Source organism: Marmota marmota, unplaced genomic scaffold (assembly GCF_001458135.2).
Source record: "Marmota marmota marmota unplaced genomic scaffold, marMar, whole genome shotgun sequence".
Classification (NCBI taxonomy): domain Eukaryota; kingdom Metazoa; phylum Chordata; class Mammalia; order Rodentia; family Sciuridae; genus Marmota; species Marmota marmota.
Window position 1 is genome coordinate 22,762,541 of NW_025999932.1, and position 19,391 is coordinate 22,781,931.

A 19,391-nucleotide genomic window follows, 5' to 3' on the forward strand; every position below is an offset into this window, starting at 1 on the left:
GAAGCAGCTAACAGACTCTAAAAGCAAAGTCAAGTGTTTATATCCTGTAGGCTTTTTAGTTAACATAAGTCCTTCTCTGGAATGTGAGGATCAAGGTCAAAGCCAATATCCACCCTCCCCTGAGCATTCACAATGTTTGTTATACTTGCCTTTTGTCATACCCTGGCTAGGGTTCAGACCCACTCCATTTCCTGGTACTTTGGCAAGCCATTCTGTTAGATGCAGCATGGGCTGGTTCTATTGTTGGACTCACACCACGGGGGCCATTTCTAAATGACCTGATAACCACAGCCTGCAGGAAGCAGAACCACAAAACCAAGAGTCAACAGCCCACAGGAGACTCAATCCCTCTATAGGGGAAAAGGTTGTCTGAGCAAAGGAGACGTGGCTGTGACTTGAATGAAACTACTGACATGACATATGTGCTGGGCAGAAAGGGGAATGGGTGGCGAGACCCAAACACACATGATGTCTGATGTGCCCACCCAGACCCCAACCAAGGGTGAGGAAGGACTCCTATAGGAGCAGAGGGATATCCAACCTCCCTAAAGGGCACACTTGCTTAATGGGCTATCAAACCAGATGCAAACCAAACTATTACTTCCTCTGATCTGAGTCACTCTGATCATTTGGCTTCCTTTGAATTTTGCTTATGGTGAGCATATGCTGCTCGGGGCAATGCAAATACTTGGTCTGTGCAACAGCTACACTTTTCATTATAAATTAATGAGGTGACATTCACTCTTAGTATGTGCCAGTCTCTCTCAGACTAGTAGCTTCAAGGGCTCTGATGAGATAGTTTCTGGGCTCAGATATATACAGGTCAGACCCAGACCTTTATAACTCCTCCGGGCAAACACACCTAAGATCCACTACCATGGGCCACCCCAGTCCCTGCTGAGGAGAACCCAGCACAGGGCTTTTCAGCCCTGGTGATGTATAACAACTGTGTTTAAGAGGACATGAACACCCATCCTCACCCCAGGTCCATTAAAGTCAGAATCTGAAGAGAGAGCTAGGACAATGGATTAAAAACAAACAAACAAACAAAAACTTCCCAGAATATTCTAATTTCTAATGGAAATTGATTAGTGTGTTCCTCTTTCCAAGATGAAGATGAAGCCCTCTAATTCTGGAACCAGTTTGAACATTCTTCTGATCTGTGTTATACTAAGCAGCTGTAATATTAGTTATCATATATCAAGGAACTAATATACACAAAGCACCATTATGGACTTTTATAAAAGTACATGAAAACCCAAAAACAACCCTGTAAGGTAGCCATATTTATCCCTCTTTTAAAGTTTTATTTCGTTTTGAACGAAAACAAACTCAGAAAGTTTAAGTAATTTGATCAAAATTGGCACAGCTTGTTAAGTAGAGAAGCCAGTATCAAATCTTGTATCTGATTCCAAAAGTAGTTTGTTCCATTATGCCATGTTGTCTCAGAACAATGGTTAATGGTTTTAGGAACTATGATTCAAATGTTGGGATTGGTCAAAATATTTTATCCATAGGAAATAAGGTTTGGAAAACTATTCCCCCAGAGGCAGTTGATGCCAGATATCTGCCTGTGCTCAAGAGTTCCAATTCATTTATTATTGTAATCTAATTATGGAGAAGAGAAAAGTAGAGGATAATTTTGAGCTAAATTGCATTTGTGTTTTTAATCAAGAGGCCAATGTTATGAGTTATGTAATAATCCATTCTCTCTGCTTATTTTAATCCTTAGGAAAACAATAATTTCTCTCATTAAACACACTCTGACCCTGATTTTGAAGACATAGCAATGCCTGAATCTGACAAGACTTAAGCATAGAACAGGGAATTAAGTGTATAAAATATTGAAATGGAGGGCTGGGGATATATCTCAGTGGTAGAGCACTGGGCTAGCATTTGTGAGGCCTGGGTTCCATTCCCTGTACCTTTTTGTAGTCCTTTGTCTTAAAACAACAGGAGTTTGTTGGGACTTCCTTGGTCTGTGAGCACTGACATTTGGGGTTTCTGACTTCATCTCCAAATATAGCAAAAAGAAAAACCAGCAAATTTACCATTGTGTACTTCTTTGGATTCCAAGGTTCCTAGACTATCTCCCTTTTTATATTTGTTTCACACACAGTGTCCAGGTCTTTGTGTTTAGCAGAAGGAACTGGAAAAGGTATATTTACTTTTTCTTCCCAAATGTACAAGTCTAAACTGCCCACTGTTAAAATGTGAGAACAAGCAAAGCACTGAAGAAAAGGAAGCGATGGGCAAGAGAAGGACCAAATAAATCTGGTATTTTAAAAATCCTAATGGAAGAGAAAGCTTCCACAGAGGAGAATCAAGAGCCAACTGCGGAGAGAGTAGGAATTCATAAATAATTCTGTGCAAGTGAAATCCTAATTGCAGAAGAAGTGAAGGGAAAAGGAAGAGTTAAAAAACAAGACAAAACTAACAAAGGAACAAAAACAGAAAGAAAATCATCCTGATAAGGAATGGGTGAAATGGTTCTACTGACAAGTACATTTACATGATTGTGTTCCCAAGCAAGAATCAGTTGGGTTTTAGCTCCAAATCTGTTCTTGACATTGTAATTATCATCATTATTATAATTATGTTATATTAATTAGGTCATATGGACAGATAAAATATCATTGGTAAAAGATCTGTTGTTACCACGAAACTTGAACCAAAGGTTTCCAACAAACATTATTTTAAAAATTTCTATAGAAATACATGTGGACACCATCATATATTAATGGGCAATAGCATCAAAAAGATTTTTTTTTCAAAACAATTCTGCACTCAATTGATTGGTGTAACCCTCTAGGTTCTTGTTCTACTTAAAGAAACACCAGTGACAGGGAGACAAGGTACAATGGGGATGGCCTATGCATCAGCATTTACTTATTCAAAGAAAAACTCTGGATTGCACATAAAATGTCTAGAGAAAGAATATTTAGGTTTTGAATCCAAAAAAATATTTAGAGTATATTTGTATATATTTATTTCATAATTCCATTAATTAACCAACTTTTTCAAATGACCAATGAATAGGATTAGACTAGAGGATTTCCTTTACCCTCACACAAACTACACACCTGCCCCTATGCCATGAAGTTACAGTGTATAAGCAGGTATTATACCATCTTTCTTCATTTTGCTTTTCCATGTTATCATATTTACTTTCCTATAATTAACTTATATCTTCATAACAAAAACAATATTTGTTTTTAATTACCCCCCCAAGTAATCTTGCATGTATGCCTAGGGAAACACAAATATAGTTTGCTAAATATCAACATAGGAATCTTCTTAAAAGGGGGAAAAAACATCATGGCACACATGTGATGAACACCATTTCATACCTAAACTTATAAGTTCAGTTTTAAGACATCATAGGATCCATATCCAATTTACATTCCTCTGTCAGAGTAATATGTCACCCATGCTAAATGTAATTATTGCTTAATTTAAGCTTTTATCATCACCTATCCTTAACAAGGTGACTAAATACTTAAAATGAACAATTCTAGCAGGAAGTAAAAAACAATAAGAATGTCATGTAGGGCAAACAAACATGTACCTACATCCCACTCAAGGGCCCATCCACAGAAATTACACTTAATTTCCAAGATACACTGAGAAAATAATTTTCTGGTTGTAAAATCTACCAAACTTTAAAATAAAATCCTTATTAAATATATTTTTGAGAACTAACTTTTGAAGAAATTATATATTTTAAAGTAGACAGATGAGGAGACTAGAAATGGCTAATTAGAGGAAGAATGCACTTTAGCACCAGATTTACAAAACAGGAAGACTGCTCCTTAGTGAGGTGGGTAATTAAGGGAACTCACTGAAACTTAGTAGTGGACCGTCAAAGAAATCATACAGGCACAGAAAGTCAGAAACTTCAAACATAAGAAACAATACATTAGACACTCACTATTTGGTTGACCACAATGGAAAGCATGGAGGCTGAGGGGAAGGGTGAATGCAGGCACACAGAGAAGACAATGCAGTGGGTAGGTAAAGAAATCAAATCATAAAAAATGGCTTGGAGCTGGGGTTGTGGCTCAGTGGTGGAGCGATCGCCTAGCACGTGTAAGGCCCTGGGTTCAAGCCTCAGCACTACATAAAAAATAAATAAAATAAAGGTATTGTGTCCATCTACAACTAAAAAATTTCAAAAAAAAAAAATGGCTTGGGGGAGCATGTGGGTTAGAGAGGAAGGATGATTTTAATGAACAGTCAGTGGGGAAAGCAGTTCAGTGAAAACCACCCCCAAATCACTCATCCCAAGGATGGATAGTTCATGGGAACTGGGATTGCTAGAGCAGAAAATATTTGGGGGTGACAACACAGGAACTACCTGTAAGTGCTACACAGCAGCAAACAGAGACAGGAGATCCGGAACTCATAAGGGAAGTTACAAGCAGCCACCTATTGTCATTCTCAGAGGGTGCCTGATCCAGAGTGACTGAAACAGGAACAAAGAAAATTGCACATGGACCATGAAGGCTCTGGATGCCAAGGTAAGAAAGCTCCCATGTTGCCTGCGCCCCACAGAGCTACTGGGAAGATATCTAGAGCAGCCACACAGGTGCATCTGCACTCCAGGGTAAACATCAGGTAATTTGTATTCTTAGCAGTGAAAGTGAAACCTGGAAGGTCTATTCCCTACACCCTAAAAGTAGATTTTACCAGAGGCCCTACAGATTCAGACATCCTGCAACTGGCATAACCCCTGCAATAGGTGGCATGAATCAAATCTCAAATGCCCCAGAGATTCAAAGTGTAGCCAAGACTAAAATTGGAACTTCGAGTTTGGAACTCTACACCACAACCACTAGAGTTAATACATAAATTGTTAGCACTCCCCATTCTATCCCACTCTATACTGAAAGACTGGAAATTGTGATTTAGTATAATCAGATTTGGCTCCTAGTAACAGGGCTGGAAGCTAAGAGGAAAGCACAAAGATGTTGGACTCAAGGTCCAGTGTTTGACTCAAGGGTTGCAGACACTATTTCTTGCCTTCTTATTCTATTTTCTTTTCATGTAAGAAACTGCAATCCCAGTACATAATAGAATTATATAGTTTATGCAATTTCCTACCCCATTCAGTTGTTATGATTATTAATACTATGGCCAACACAGTAGATGGCTGCTAGTTCACAGCTGATGTCAAATGCTGACCACTCACTTCTATATAGGCTGCAACTGGTGTTATAGATGTCAAATTAGGCAACTTAAAGCTGTACATCTGTTGCTAACATAAATGCTACCCCGTATAACCCATTTCTCTAAGAGTGGCTAGAAAGTGATTGGGACACTTTAAGTTCATAGAGAAAAGATCCTGGTGCAGAGAAATATAATTCAGCCAAATAACAGTAAATCTCACTCCCCACACTATTTAGCCCCATCTGAACCAGAACTGGGAATGTAAAACTCCCAAACCAACAACCAGACCCCAAGGAAGAAACCAGAGGGGGTCCTCATGCCCCAGGCCTGGACATCTACTCATATTTCAAAAAGAAAGAGAACTCCCAAATCAAAAAAAGGTTAACTACATACAAAAGGACATACAAAAGAGGAAGGGGAATCCATCTCAACTGATGCACAAGTAGAAGACCTCTGAAAACATGAGAAAATAGGCAAATAAATCTCCCTTCAAAATTCACAATCCACCAATAAAAGATCCCATAAATATGGAAGTGGATGAAATTCCAGAAAAATGATAGGTAAAAACTGATTATTAAATTTTTCAGTAGACTAAAAGAAGATCTAAGGAACAAATTAAGAGAGCAAGGGCTGGGGATGTGGCTCAAGTGGTAGCACGCTCGCCTGGCATGCATGCGGCCCGAGTTCGATTCCCCAGCACCACATACAAACAAAGATGTTGTGTCTGCTGAAAACTAAAAAAAAAAGATAAACAAATGTTAGAATTCTCTCTCACTCTCTCTTTAAAAAAAAAAAAAAAAAAACAGAGAGAGCAAACACAGGAGATTAAAGACCAATAAAGAAATAGACATATGCAAAAGAAACCAATTAGAACTCCTAGAAGTAAAAAAGACAGTGAATCAAATAAAAATTCTTTTAAAAGCTTCACCAACAGATTAGATTGCATGGAAAAATAGAACTTCAGTCCATGAAGACAGAATTTCAGGCTTTGAAGACAGGTTATATGAACACAAATGACTAGTTTGCATTAAGGGGAAAAACATAAATAAGAGAACATGACCAGACTATATAACAACTCTGGGACAGCATCAAGAAGACAACCCTTAGGGTTATTAGGAGAGAACAGAACAAGGAAATACAGGCTAAAGACATCAAGAACATTTTAAATGAGATAGTAACAGAAAGCTTTTCCCATATCAGAAATGAGAGACATCAATAAACAGAACGCATAGCAGACCCCAAATAGAGAAGATCAGAAGAAAAACTCTCCAAGACACATCACAATCAAAATGCCTAAAAGAGAAAATATTAAAAGCTATAAGAGTCACCCAAAAGTTTTACCTCTGACTTTTCAGCTCAGACCCTAAGTCAAGGAGGGTTTGGAATGGGATATTCCAAGCTCTAAAAGAAAAAAAAAATTGCAAATCAAGATCACTAAGGTCTCTTTCAAAATCAATGGGAAAACAAAAATTTTTCTTTGACAAGTATAAACCAAAAGTCTAAGACAAGAGGATCACAAGTTCAAGGCCAGACTCAACAATGTAGTGAGGCCCAAGGTAACTTAGTGAGACCCTGTCTCAAAATGTAATTAACTAATTAACTAAATTAAAAGGGATAGGATGTGACTAAGTGGTAAAGCACTCCTAGGTTAAATCCCCAGAACATACACACATGAATAAAACCATATACAAATCCCAAGTAAATGATCTTTGCTTTGGATTTGCTTTAAGAATGTCAGGGGCTAGAAGGAAGTTCTCCTTCAAAGAATAGCCTGACATTTACAAGAAACAGCCCCCTGGGAGACATCCTGCCTGGGAGACACCCTGCAGCCATCTATCTCCCTGAGACATCCTGCAGCCACCAATCTTCCTGAAACATCCTGCGGTTATCTCACCTTGTGCAGACATCCAGCAACTGCCGATAAGAGAGCTTCCCCATCCCCAGCATATAAATACCCCTGTGTGAACAATAAAAGTTTGCAGCTTGATCAGAATTCCTGTCTTGCTGTCATCCTTCGTGTCTCTTGTCCCTTCATTCCTCCCCATCTAGGTTCGCTGCCCTCGTTGATATGTCCTGCTGGTCGGGACATAAGAACAAACTAATTCCAAAACCACCAGAAGACAAGAAATATGTAAGAACAGAGCCAAAATTAATGAAATTGAAAATAAAAAATATTTTATGCAGGATTAATGAAAAAAGAGGTCATTTTTTGAAAATATAAACAAGACTAATAAAAACTTAGACAAACTAACTAAAAGGAAGAAAAGAGCCAAATAACAAAATTCAAAGTGAAAAAGAAGATAACACCACAGACACACTAATCCAGGGGACCATGAAAAACTATTTTTGAAAATTGTGAGGAAGTTTCAAACAGCAGGTATATAAGATGGTGGCGGTGGCTAGATTTTTGTCCACAAGTATAGGAAGCTCTTGGTGGTAACCTGTTGGACTCCCAGATAGTGCATTTGGTGATTGGTGGTTGGTGGTTATGGTCTTTGGATACTGTTTTTTTGATTTGGGTTTGTTGTTTTGTCTTGTTTTGGTTTTTGATTTTGATTTGTTGTTTTGGTTTCTTTTTCTTTTTCTTTTCTTTTCTTTTTTTTTTTTAAAGCTAGCATCCTTAGTTGGTGTCCCTGTTTAGGATGTATAGCCAGAGTAGTGAGAGTAGTGTAGCGTCATTGCGTGGGCCAAGCTCCTGCAGGGAGTCAGCCTTCATGGACCACCTGAGTTTGTGTGGATCATTGGGCATGGTGGGTATGGTGAGGTGAGCCTAGCCCCCCATCACCTCACTGGGGCAGAGGTAGCAGTGAAAGTCCTGGAATTGATAGTGCAGAACATGCCAGTCCTCTCCGAAGTGGAGGTGCTGATGATCCTGGAGCACCCTAACATGGTCCAGCTGTTTCAGGTTATTGGCAATGAGAATAACATCTCCATGGTGATGGAGCGAGGGGGCCCGGAGGGTTTTCAGGCAGATGGTGTGTGCCGTGGGTTACTTCCACTCTGAACTTTGTTGTGTTACTGCTGTTGGCCGGTGACGAGTCCTTGCTTCCCCAATGTTGAAGAATAACACCAGAGAAGCACGCCGAGGCAAGGTCACAGTAGAAATTAGAAGTTTATTAAAGGACAGCAGAAAAGACTTCTCCCGGAGGAAGAAGGGGACCCAAGAGATGGAATCCGTGGAAGTGCGGTTGTTTCCCCTTTTTATAGTTCTTTCAGTGATGGAATGTAGGTGGGAAGGCCCGAGGGGTGGGACACAGGTGGGCCAAAGAAGTAGTCTGAGCAGGAAGGACTTCATTAACACTTCTTTGGGATGGGCTATCTTCAAATCTGCTGGGGCTGTTCATTAACATTCCTTTGGGATGGACTTTGGGCCTAGGGCTTTTCTTGGGACTTCATTAACATTCCATGAGTTGTCCTGCATTTCCTGGAATCATTCTCAGCATGGCCTCCATTTTAGATTTCACTCGGTATTAGACCCGATTTACCTAACTACACTGACTACCTAATTTTAAATCTGGCTTCAGTTGCATTGTCTCATACATTTGGTTTTTGGGGAACCTCACATCCAAACCATAACATTCCACCCCTGGTCCCCAAAAGCTCACACCCATCTGACAATGCAAGAGTCCCCGTAGTTTTAACAGTTCCAAGATTGCTCAAAGCTCAAGTCCAAAGTCTTCTCTGAGGTTCAAAGCAATCTTGCATTATGAGCTCCTGTGAAATTAAAAGCAATTTACAAGTATTCAATATATAAAGGCACTGAGTAAATGTTCCCATTTGCAAAAATAGGGGCATAGAAAGAAGGAATAGAATCAAGACAAGACTGAAATCCAACTGGCAAACAGGCGCTTGGTTCTGTGCCCAGCATAGGGAGAACATGGCATGATGTCCTCTCCGAAGGGCTTGTGTAGCTCCACCCCTGTGGCCTTGTTGGTTGCAGCCCAAGTGGCCTTTCTGTTGGCTTGTCTCTGCTCAATTCCTGCAGCTTTCCTAGGATGATGTCCCACATTACAGGCATTTCTTAATCTAGGGGTCTCCACTGCAGCTTCTGCTTCTTCCTCATATCTCCATACTTTGGATTCTCAGGGGCTGCCTGCAGGGACTCTGACACTGCTGCACTTTGTCTCCCAGGCCTTCCTGTGAAATCTGGATGGAAGCCTCCATGTACCCTTAACTCCAGCATCCTGCATTCCTGAAGGCCGGTACCAGGTTGATGCCCAGGTCTGTTGCCATCTCTAGCAGTACCCAAGCTTCTAGGGACCCTGGTTGTAGCAGTCTCTTAGTGTCTGGGTGGCTGAGCATGCTGAAAAGCCTTCCTAGATCCCCTTCTGCAAGAAGGGTGTCCCACCTATCTCTTCTCAAGAGAATTTTCACCTTTACTCCCTTGAGCTTGAGATGTGTGTGGTCTTGCCAGCTCCTGAGCTGCCCTTAGGCCATCTTTCTTATTGTCTCTAGGCAAAATCTTTAGCATTTCTTTAGTGGTGGTAAAGTCTTCAGTAACTGCAACTTCCTTAACCTGTTTTACTCCAGCCTTTCAAGTTCAAATTTTTCAAATCTTTCTGCTCTGCTTTCTGCTCCTATCACAATAAATTTGGCTAAAAGCTGCCAGCAATATCCATGCCACGGCCTGAATACTATGCTGCCTAGAAATTTATTTCACCAGATTAAGTCCACAGCTTTTAAAATCAGCCTCACAGAAAGTCTCAGGATACAGGCAAAATGCAAACAACTTCTTAGCCAGAAAATAACAAGAATGGCCCCTGGTATAGGCCATTAAGCTCTGCTGACAACAACCTAGTTACCACTCAGTTGATCCCACCGTGGGATTAATTCACCGATTGGATCAAGGCTCTCATGACCCAATCATTTCTTTTCTGAATGTTCTTGCGTTGTCTCACACATGAGATTTTTGGGGCCACTTCACATCTGAATACTCAACACAGGGAGGTTTGCTGGTGATGAAGTGGTGAGCAGGAAGCTGGTGGGCCAGGAAACAAGCAGTTATAATACACTGTGGAGGGCATGATGGAGGGAGTGTGGGGGCCACAAAAACACTAAGGAGCTGATTGCACCTCGGCTTTGGAAGGTGAAAAGATGAAAGATTTCACTGATATGGTGACACGAGTTGAAACCTTAAGGATGCTTGTGAGTTGCCAAGGTGAAGAATTTGGGGGTTGGGGTGGGAGTGATACAGGCAGGAGAATCATCAACATGTCTACGTAACTGGGAGAGAAAATGCACATCTTATCCCAGGAACTATAAGTAGTGGAAGCCTAGATTGTGGAGGTGTGTTCTTGGAACAGGGTAAACAGAATGATGTAAAGAGGTATTCAGGAGCCAAATTAACAGAGACCATGTTGTTAAAGAACATAGACTTGACTCAGAACCTGAAGTCACTGAAGTGTTTTAAGCAGGTGAGCTCTTTCTGGTATGTGTTCAACAAACGTGTGCACTTTCTAAAAGAGCACTCCGATTTCCCTGTGGAGAAGGGCTTGTGCACCTGAGACTGACTAAAGGTACATGATGATGGTGGCCTCCCTGGGGCACTGGACTAGAGCTATCAACAGGTAGGAAGGTTCAGGGCAGTTGTAGAGAGCAGTGGCTTACAATAGAGCCCAAGAACATTGACTTTAAGAGGGCAGAGCAGCAGGAGGCTGAGACAGGAGGATGGCAAGTTCCAGTCAGCCTGGGCAACTCAGCAAGAACCTGTCTCAAAATAAAAGAACTGGGGAGAAAAGGACTGGGGTGGTAGCTCAGAGATAGAGCACACTTGGATTCAACCCCTGGTAGACTCCTACTGCTTCCTTCCACAGTGAATTCTTCAAACATGTCCTCCAGATTAGACTACAGCATCTTGTGTCCTGTCTCCCCACCTCTGTTCCCAGAGGTGCCATCACCTGACCAGGCTTTTGGTCTTCTTTGGTGGGGTTACTACCATTTTCTCAGTGGTCCTTCTCTTCTAGCTGAGCTCTTCCCTCTCTACCTTCTCAAAAGTTACCCAGTCTTCTGTTTATGATGCTTCCAAAGTTCCCTATGTCACTTTGGCAAAATCCAAACTCTTCCACTGAATAAGTGAACCCCTCTGGGATTAGAGTACTGCTTTTCTCACTTCCTGTCCTCTTTGTCCAGCCATACTAAACTCATCCTTCCCAAACATGGAGTGCTGTGTGCCACTGCCTTCTCACGTGCTCATTTCTGTCTTCACACTCATAACACCTTCTGCCCCTACCAGCACCGAGATCTTTAAAGCTGGACTTGAGTGGCATGTCCTCTCAACCCCTTCTCTGCTCACAATCTGATTTAGATGGCCTGCCTATCTATCTTATTTATGTTTCCATTTTGGCTCTTAACCCTCTGTCATTGTAATTTATTTTTGTCTGTTTCCTCCACGGAACTGCATATACATTTTATTTGACTTTTTGTGTTCTTGGCAACTGACATACAGTAGACAATAAATATGTGCTAATATCTTATTAGCACGTTCAGCTTAATTCCCACACACGAGATCCTCATATGAGTTAAACAGACATCCACAATGATCTCTCTTTCATAGATGATGACACTGAGGTAAATGAGTTTTCCCTAAGTTAACAGATGGAGTGGGGCTGGAAAGTGAGGGTGGCTTGTCACTGGACTCTACACCTGTAACATTAGGCTACCTCTAATAATTCCTTTCAACCCAGCAAATGTTTTATCATATTTCATCTTGCCTTTTTTTTGAGGGGGGGTGGGGAGGGTACCAGGGATTGAACTCGGGCACTTATCACTGAGCCACATCCCAGCCCTATTTTGTATTTTATTTAGAGACAGGGTCTCACTGAGTTGCTTAGCACCTCGCTTTTGCTGAGGCTGGCTTTGAACTCGCGATCCTCCTGCCTCAGCCTCTTGAGCCACTGAGATTACAAGCATGGGCCACCGTGCTAGGCATATCTTGCTTTTTTTAAAAATATATACTCTACCATAAACTCCATGAAAACAGTAATAGTCTTAGTCACCTTTATATTCCTTGCAATGACTTAACAATCCCTTTCACATGCTATATATCTAAAAACTACCCAGTGTTCTTCAACATGAGCCTAATTTAGTTTTAGCATCTGTCCTCAATTATTAAATGTTTCATGTCACTGCAGACTTTGTTAACTCTACCTGATATCAAATTCTCATGAGAAACTTTTGTACTTGTGGTATGTGGGATGGAGGCTAATACGTGGAGTCTGAGTATGCGAATTGCAGTCACTCACATGCCATCATGGCTAGACATGCCAGAATTGCTAGGCAAGATGTACTTACTTACCTAAGGCAAATGTTTGTACATCTCTACCATGGAATACTCATGCTCCAACCCTTAAACCTGATCCTATTCCTGGATTCTCAGAAAAAGAATTCTCTTTCTACCCAGTCATGCAAACTAAAGAAGTCATCCCCAGCTGGCCAGCAGATGGTCAAGTCCTGCCACTGTGAGGTCTCACTGTGAGACCCACCCTGGCCCCTTCCAAGCTCCTCTGTACCACAGCTCAGGGGTATCTTCCATAAGTGCAAACCTCTCCACCCTTGCCTGCTTTGGCATAGGAACATAAACCTCATCTCATTTGAAACTTATGACCAGTGAGGTAAATTAATATAATTTCAAAGCATTTCTAATACACAAAATAGAGTGTAGCAAATGTGTAGAAATCCAACACCAATGTTCACACTTTGTGTTCATGATAGGATTGTATCCGGGGGGAATAGAGGGTTAAAATTTTTTTCAAAAAAAAAATTTTGCTCAACAGATAAAGTTAATGAAAGTGCAACAAATGGTGATTTGGGAAATGAGTAATATATAGTCAAATTGCTTATTTGTAGCTATATTTTTGAAGGCTTCTGTGATGACATCTAATAATCCATTCCACTGATGCCCAATTTTTAAGTCTGCTTTCCACACCATTCTATCATCACTTAGTGGGCCACAACTCAAGGGGTTCCTCAACCTAAACAACCAGAATGTTCTTCAAGGCAAGTATTTTAAGAAATGGGTCAAAGAGTTTTATTCATGCAGAGTGGGCGAAGACTAGTAATTCCACTGATAACCAAACTGAAGGCAATATAGCTCAAACTGAAGGCAATATAAACTCAACTACTGTCACTTTGTTCAGCCCACCTCCCACTTTTTTAGACAGATGATGGAACATTTCCCATCCTGATAACCTACATTCTCCCTACAGTCCATTATAGCATTCTACACTCAACTATTTTTTTTACACTCGAATAAAGGGAAGCATGATGTAGAACTGAATCTAAGTCCTGTGAACAGAAAATATGGGCCCAGATACCCACTCTTCGATACCAATGACCTTGGGTGTGTCCCCCAATCTTGGCTGCTTCATCTGGGAAGAAGCGTTAAGGTTTTTTTGGCACAACCTTCTAGCCAGTCAAGAAGGACCAATGGCATCAGTATGACACTTCATGTTTTAGCCATATCAGCACCTCTCAGAAAGCTCTTCCTGGTACATGGTATATACCTCTCTGCCCTTTCCAATGCTGCCCCAATTCAGGAATAGAAGCAAACCATCCCCCAGGATGGTAACTCTTGAAATGTTGTATGTGCAAACATGTCACACCCCCCACTACCTTAAGTTTCCCTTGACCTTTCCTTAAGTGGTTCCATTTTGTGACAACTCTCTTGTAACAGCGCAACTCTGATTGACCGGCAGTGACTGTAGAAACGTGGAGAGCTCCAGGTGAGTTTTAACCCAAGAAGCAGATTACAATCCCCTGTGAGCTTTTGAAAACAAGATTCCTCATCTCCAGTGAATCAAAATCTTTGGGGATGGCTCTCATTAACTGAAACATTTTACCAATTATTCAGATTTAAGAACGGCTCATAAAATTAGTGGGGCAGGACTATTTTTCTTGATCTTAAAAGATAGTTCTGCTTATTGAACACAAGCAGAAGATATGTGAACTTTTTTCCACTAAGTTTTCTACCATATCATACAGAAAATCACTGACAATGGGTGAGGAAATGTTTAAAAAGGAACCCACTGTTACGGTGAACTATAATAAATGGGTAAAATGTATAAGAGCATAGGACTGTCTTCTAGGAATCAGAACTCTTACAGTGGCTGCCAAGTGAGGATTCCTACAAAGAATTTGGAGCTTTTTGTTAGGAAAAATTAGTTTGAAGCAGGCTTATAAATTGAAATTCTATTATCAAACAGAAACAATCATAAGTTAATATTTTCAAATTCTCATTATACTTAGTATTGCCAGTCCCTTTGACTATTTTTAACTTCCAGATTCCCTTTATAGGCTTAGCAATCTGTACCTCTCTTAAGTATCAATGACACTGTCCTAACCCACATTTCCTACCTATTATGTTGGTTGTATATATGCTAATTTATACAGCTGATTTTTCCTTTGACTCCCTTTCAGATGATAAATTCCTCAAGAGCAAAAACTGTGCCTCAAATTTATTAATAATGAGCTAGAGTAAGCATATAAGTATTAGTTATCAAGTACAAATCTTCTGACAGTTTCATATTCTTCCAAAAAGCTACAGGGGAAATACTTCGTAACTCATTCTATGAGGCCAGCATTACTCTGATAACAAAGATAAAGACACTAAAAGGAAACCACAGCCCAAGATCCCTGATCAATAGTGATGGAAAAATTATCAACAAAATACTAGCAAACCAAATTCACCAACCTACTAAAAAATTATACATGGCAATAAAGTGGGATTTATTCTAGGAATGGAAGGATGGTTCAGCAGGTCACAACCACTATAACATACCACAATGATATAACGATGGGGGGGATGATCATCTCAACTGATACAGAAAGGACATTTGACAAGATTCAAAACCTTTTCTCAATAAAAACACACAAACTGGGATAGAAGAAAATATCTTTAACGTCATAAAAGCCATATGTGAAAAACACATAGCTAACATCACACTCAGTGGTGAAAGACTGAAAGCTTCTCCTCTAAGAACAAGAACAAAACAAGAAAATCACATTCACTATTTCTATTCAGTGTAATATAGGAAATTCTAGCAAGAGCAATTAGGCAAGAAAATAAAATAAAAGGCATCCAAATCAGAAAAAAAAGAAATATCTGTCTGCACATAACAAAAGCTTATTTTGGAAAACCCTAAAGATTTTACACACACATACACACACACACACAGGAAAAGGCAAAAAAAAAAAAAAACTGTTACAGCTAATAAATTCTACAAAGTTGCAAGATACAAAATCAATACATGAAAATCAGTTATAGTTGTATAGACTAACAATGAACAATCAAAAAAATTAAGAAAACAATCCAATTTACACTAGCATCAAAAAATAACAAAAAAATGTGGATGAAATAATAAAACACTTAAGAATAAATTTAACCAAGGAAGTAAAAGTCTTGTACACTAAACCCTACAAAACATTGCTGAAAGAAGTATAAAGAAAATATAAATAAATGAAGACATCCAGTGTTCAACGGGCTGGAAGATTTAATGTGTTCAGATGACTACCCAAAGCAATCTAGAGATTCAATGCAATCCCTATCAAAGACCTGGAAATGAGCTAAGACTATTAAACTCTTAGGGAAAATAGGGCACAATCTTCATGACACTGAATTGGGTACTTACTTATTAGCTCTGACCTCAAAATCCTAGAAAGATCAAATTGGACTGCATCAAAATTTAAAATTTTTGTTCATCAAAGGATGCTATTTATGAAGAGACTAAAAAGACAACTCTCAAAAGTGGAGAAAATGCTTTTAAACTTTGTAGCTGAAAAGTACAAAATACTCATACAGCCATTTCTACAATACTGCATAAATAATCAATAGGCACATGAAAAGATACTCAATATTACTAGACAGATCACAGTGAGATCATATCGCTCACACCTGATAGGATGGCAATTCATCAAACAAACAGAAATAACAAGTGTTAGGATGTGGAGAAACTGGAATGCAGATGCACTGCTGTAGAAACGTAAAATGGTACAACAGTATGGTTGTTCCTCAAAAAGTTGAAGGTACAATTCCACATAGGCTGCAATTCCTAGGTATATGCCTAGAACTGATATCAGAGGTTCAAACAGCTACTTGCAATATCAATGGTTACAGCACTTATTAGTCACAGTGGCAGACGGTAGAAACAACCAGTGAAAACAACTCAAATATTGTCAAGGGATAAATGAATAGACAAAATATATGGTATACAGAGACAATGGGATATTATTCAAGCTTAAATAGGAAATTCTGGAACAGGCTACAACATAAACCTTGAAAATATTATGCTAATAAGCCATCCACAAGACAAATATTTCGTAATTCCACCTATATGAGGTAGCCAAAACAATCAAATTCACAAATACACATGGTAAAATGCAGGTTACCAGACGCTTGGAGGATTGGGAAGAGTGAAGAATTAGTGCTTAATGGGTATAGTTCCTATTTGGGAGGATGAAGAGTTCTGGGAATGCAGTGGTAAAAGATGTGCAATATGGTGTCTGTACTCTCATTTAATTGTACAATTAAAAATGGTTAAAATGGTGCCAGGTGCAGTGGTGCACACCTGTAATCCCAAAGGCTCAGGGGGCTGAAGTAGGAGGATCACGAGTTCAAAACAAGCCTCAGAAAAAGGGAAGTGCTAAGCAACTCAGTGAGACCCTGTTTCAAAATGCAGAAAAGAGTTGGGGATGTGGCTCAGTGGTAAAACACCCCTGGGTCAATCCCTGGTATAAAAAAAGGAAAAAAAAAATTGTTAAAATTGCAATTATGTTGGCGTAATTAAGAAAAAAAAATCCTTCAACAATGCTAGCTAGGGCTAAAAACTTGGGCACTGAAGTTAATTTAGTACCCAGTTTCCCAGTTGAGTGACTTTGGAAAAAATGAGTACTTCTGAAGAGCCATAGATTCTTCTTTTGTAAAATGAGGATATCACCTCCTCAGAGATATTGCTGTTGAGATTAACATCCAAAGAAGTCCAATGCCAAGTATGGCCACTCATATAAGTAACTCAAAAATAATGGGTTACTTCAGCAGCTCTGGAAACACTCCTCCACAGGGCAGGGGTGGGGTGAGGGACAGTATATGAACAAGAAGAGGTGGAAGAACCTTAAAATGTTAACATGGACAGTAACAAAGGAACCTGAAAAAGGCATGGGGGATGGGCAGTCTTGGCTTTTCACCAGTCCATAAAGAACTCTTGGATACACTGGACTTCATTTACTACAAGTTCAATGTGAAATATGACAAAAAGAGAATGTCATCTTGGGTCCTGACGGAGAGTCTAGTTCTCGTGTTGCTGTGTTTATTCTGAGAACATTCTTGGAGATCTGATTAAACAGGAGGGCTTTCAGAACAGGGCTCCCAAGAATGAGGTGAACACCCTACCATACGAAAGTCAGCTGAGAACACAGGGTGCTCCGAGAAAATGAAGGATGAACTACAAAATGGCAACATAAGTAAAAAAATCCAAGTTATTAAAAAGTGAAAAGGGCAGGTTGAACAGATATTATAGAACAATCACTACACTGTTAGGAGGAGGAGGAGTACAAGTGATGACCTATAAGGTATTTATTGTCTAAGAAATACGATTCTAAATATAAAAATTTAAATTTGGGATTTTTCAAGACACGCCAAAACAAATGTAAGGATTATAGTTTCAATCTGGAGTGTCCCCCGAAAGTCCAAGTGTTGAAGGCACAGTCACCAGCCTGTGCGGCTACTGGAAGGTGGTGAATTTAAGGAGGTGGAGGCTGGTGGGAAGAAGCTGTGTTGTTGGGGGCATGCTGGTGACGGAGATATTGGAACCCTGGCCCCTTACCCTCCATTTTTTTGCTTCCTGGCTGCCACCAGGTAAGCAGCTCTTCTAGCACATACTATGCCATCATGGTCTGGAATTTTGTCATACAACAGAAAGACGACCAGCTTAATTAAACACAGGCACATATAGAACATTGTTTTACATACACACGATGCTGTTCCTAGGAAAAATCTCTTCGGATAACAAAAAAGTAATAATTTTTGTAAAAGGAGTATCACAACTTCCAAAGTGTGTATTTCTAATTTGCAAAAATATATTTCAGGCAAAAAGGAAAAAACACACTTAAAAACCCACAAGCACAAATAAACCAACTTTAATAGATATTATTTTGTATTTATATAGCGCCTTCTTCAAGAACCTTAAATGCTTTACAGACATTATCTCTAATTAATCCCCACAACAACCCTGTGAGGTAGGTATTACTCCCATTTTACAAGACAGGGAGACTGAAGCACAAAGAGGTTAAGTGACTTGCCCAAGGTCACACAGTTATGTTCACTGAAGAGCCAGGATCCAAGCGCCTTAGCCTCCCAGCTCCTAGCCAAACACCTCATGAGACAATCTTTAATGAAAGTCATCTTTAAAGAAAGTATCAAGGGTAGTATGTTATGAAAATGAGGTCTTTCTACTGCCATCAAAGAAATAAAAAAACCCTACACTGATGGTTAGAGGCCACAAGACCCATATATAGTACATTTCCTTCCCTTTTCCTAAAGCCTTCTGGTTCCTGTCTTAAAAGTACTTCTAAAAGTAAAATTTCTAAGACAGAAACCATATGACTTGGAAGTGGGACTTAATTTAGAATATTTACTTTTAGTTATAATTTATAGAAATTTTTATTCCAATATACAAAATATGGGACAGCTATCCCAACAAACATGTACATAGTTATATAGCAATTAGCCCCATTTACAGCTTGAACCTGCCCCTCATTTTAATCACAGCCAACCAACAAACTCAAATTGCTTTCTAGGTGGGTCACTTTTCTTACTTACTATATATATCTTTATTCTTTCTCCCCCCAATCTTAACCCTAAACGTTTTTTGAAGTATACTGAGTTTCTGATAAGCTTCAAAACATTTTACTTAGATCCAGCTGCACCGAGAATAAAAAGTAAATTTAGAACCATCACCCCACACTCCCTCCCCTGACAAATCATACTATGAAAAACGGTGTAAATGTGAAAAAAAGTATGTGACTACCATGGAACCCAACACAAATGCTAGACCTTGCTACTATAAAATTTAGCTTGGTTTTTCCTGCCTTTTTTTTTTTTTTAATAATCCAAAGACACAAAAGCAAACACGACACAATATTTCGATGCTGTACCTTTATGCAAATGACTTCATCTATCTTTCTCACACATGTTGTGTCCTAGCTGGTGGTAAAACTAACTCTGCTTCACT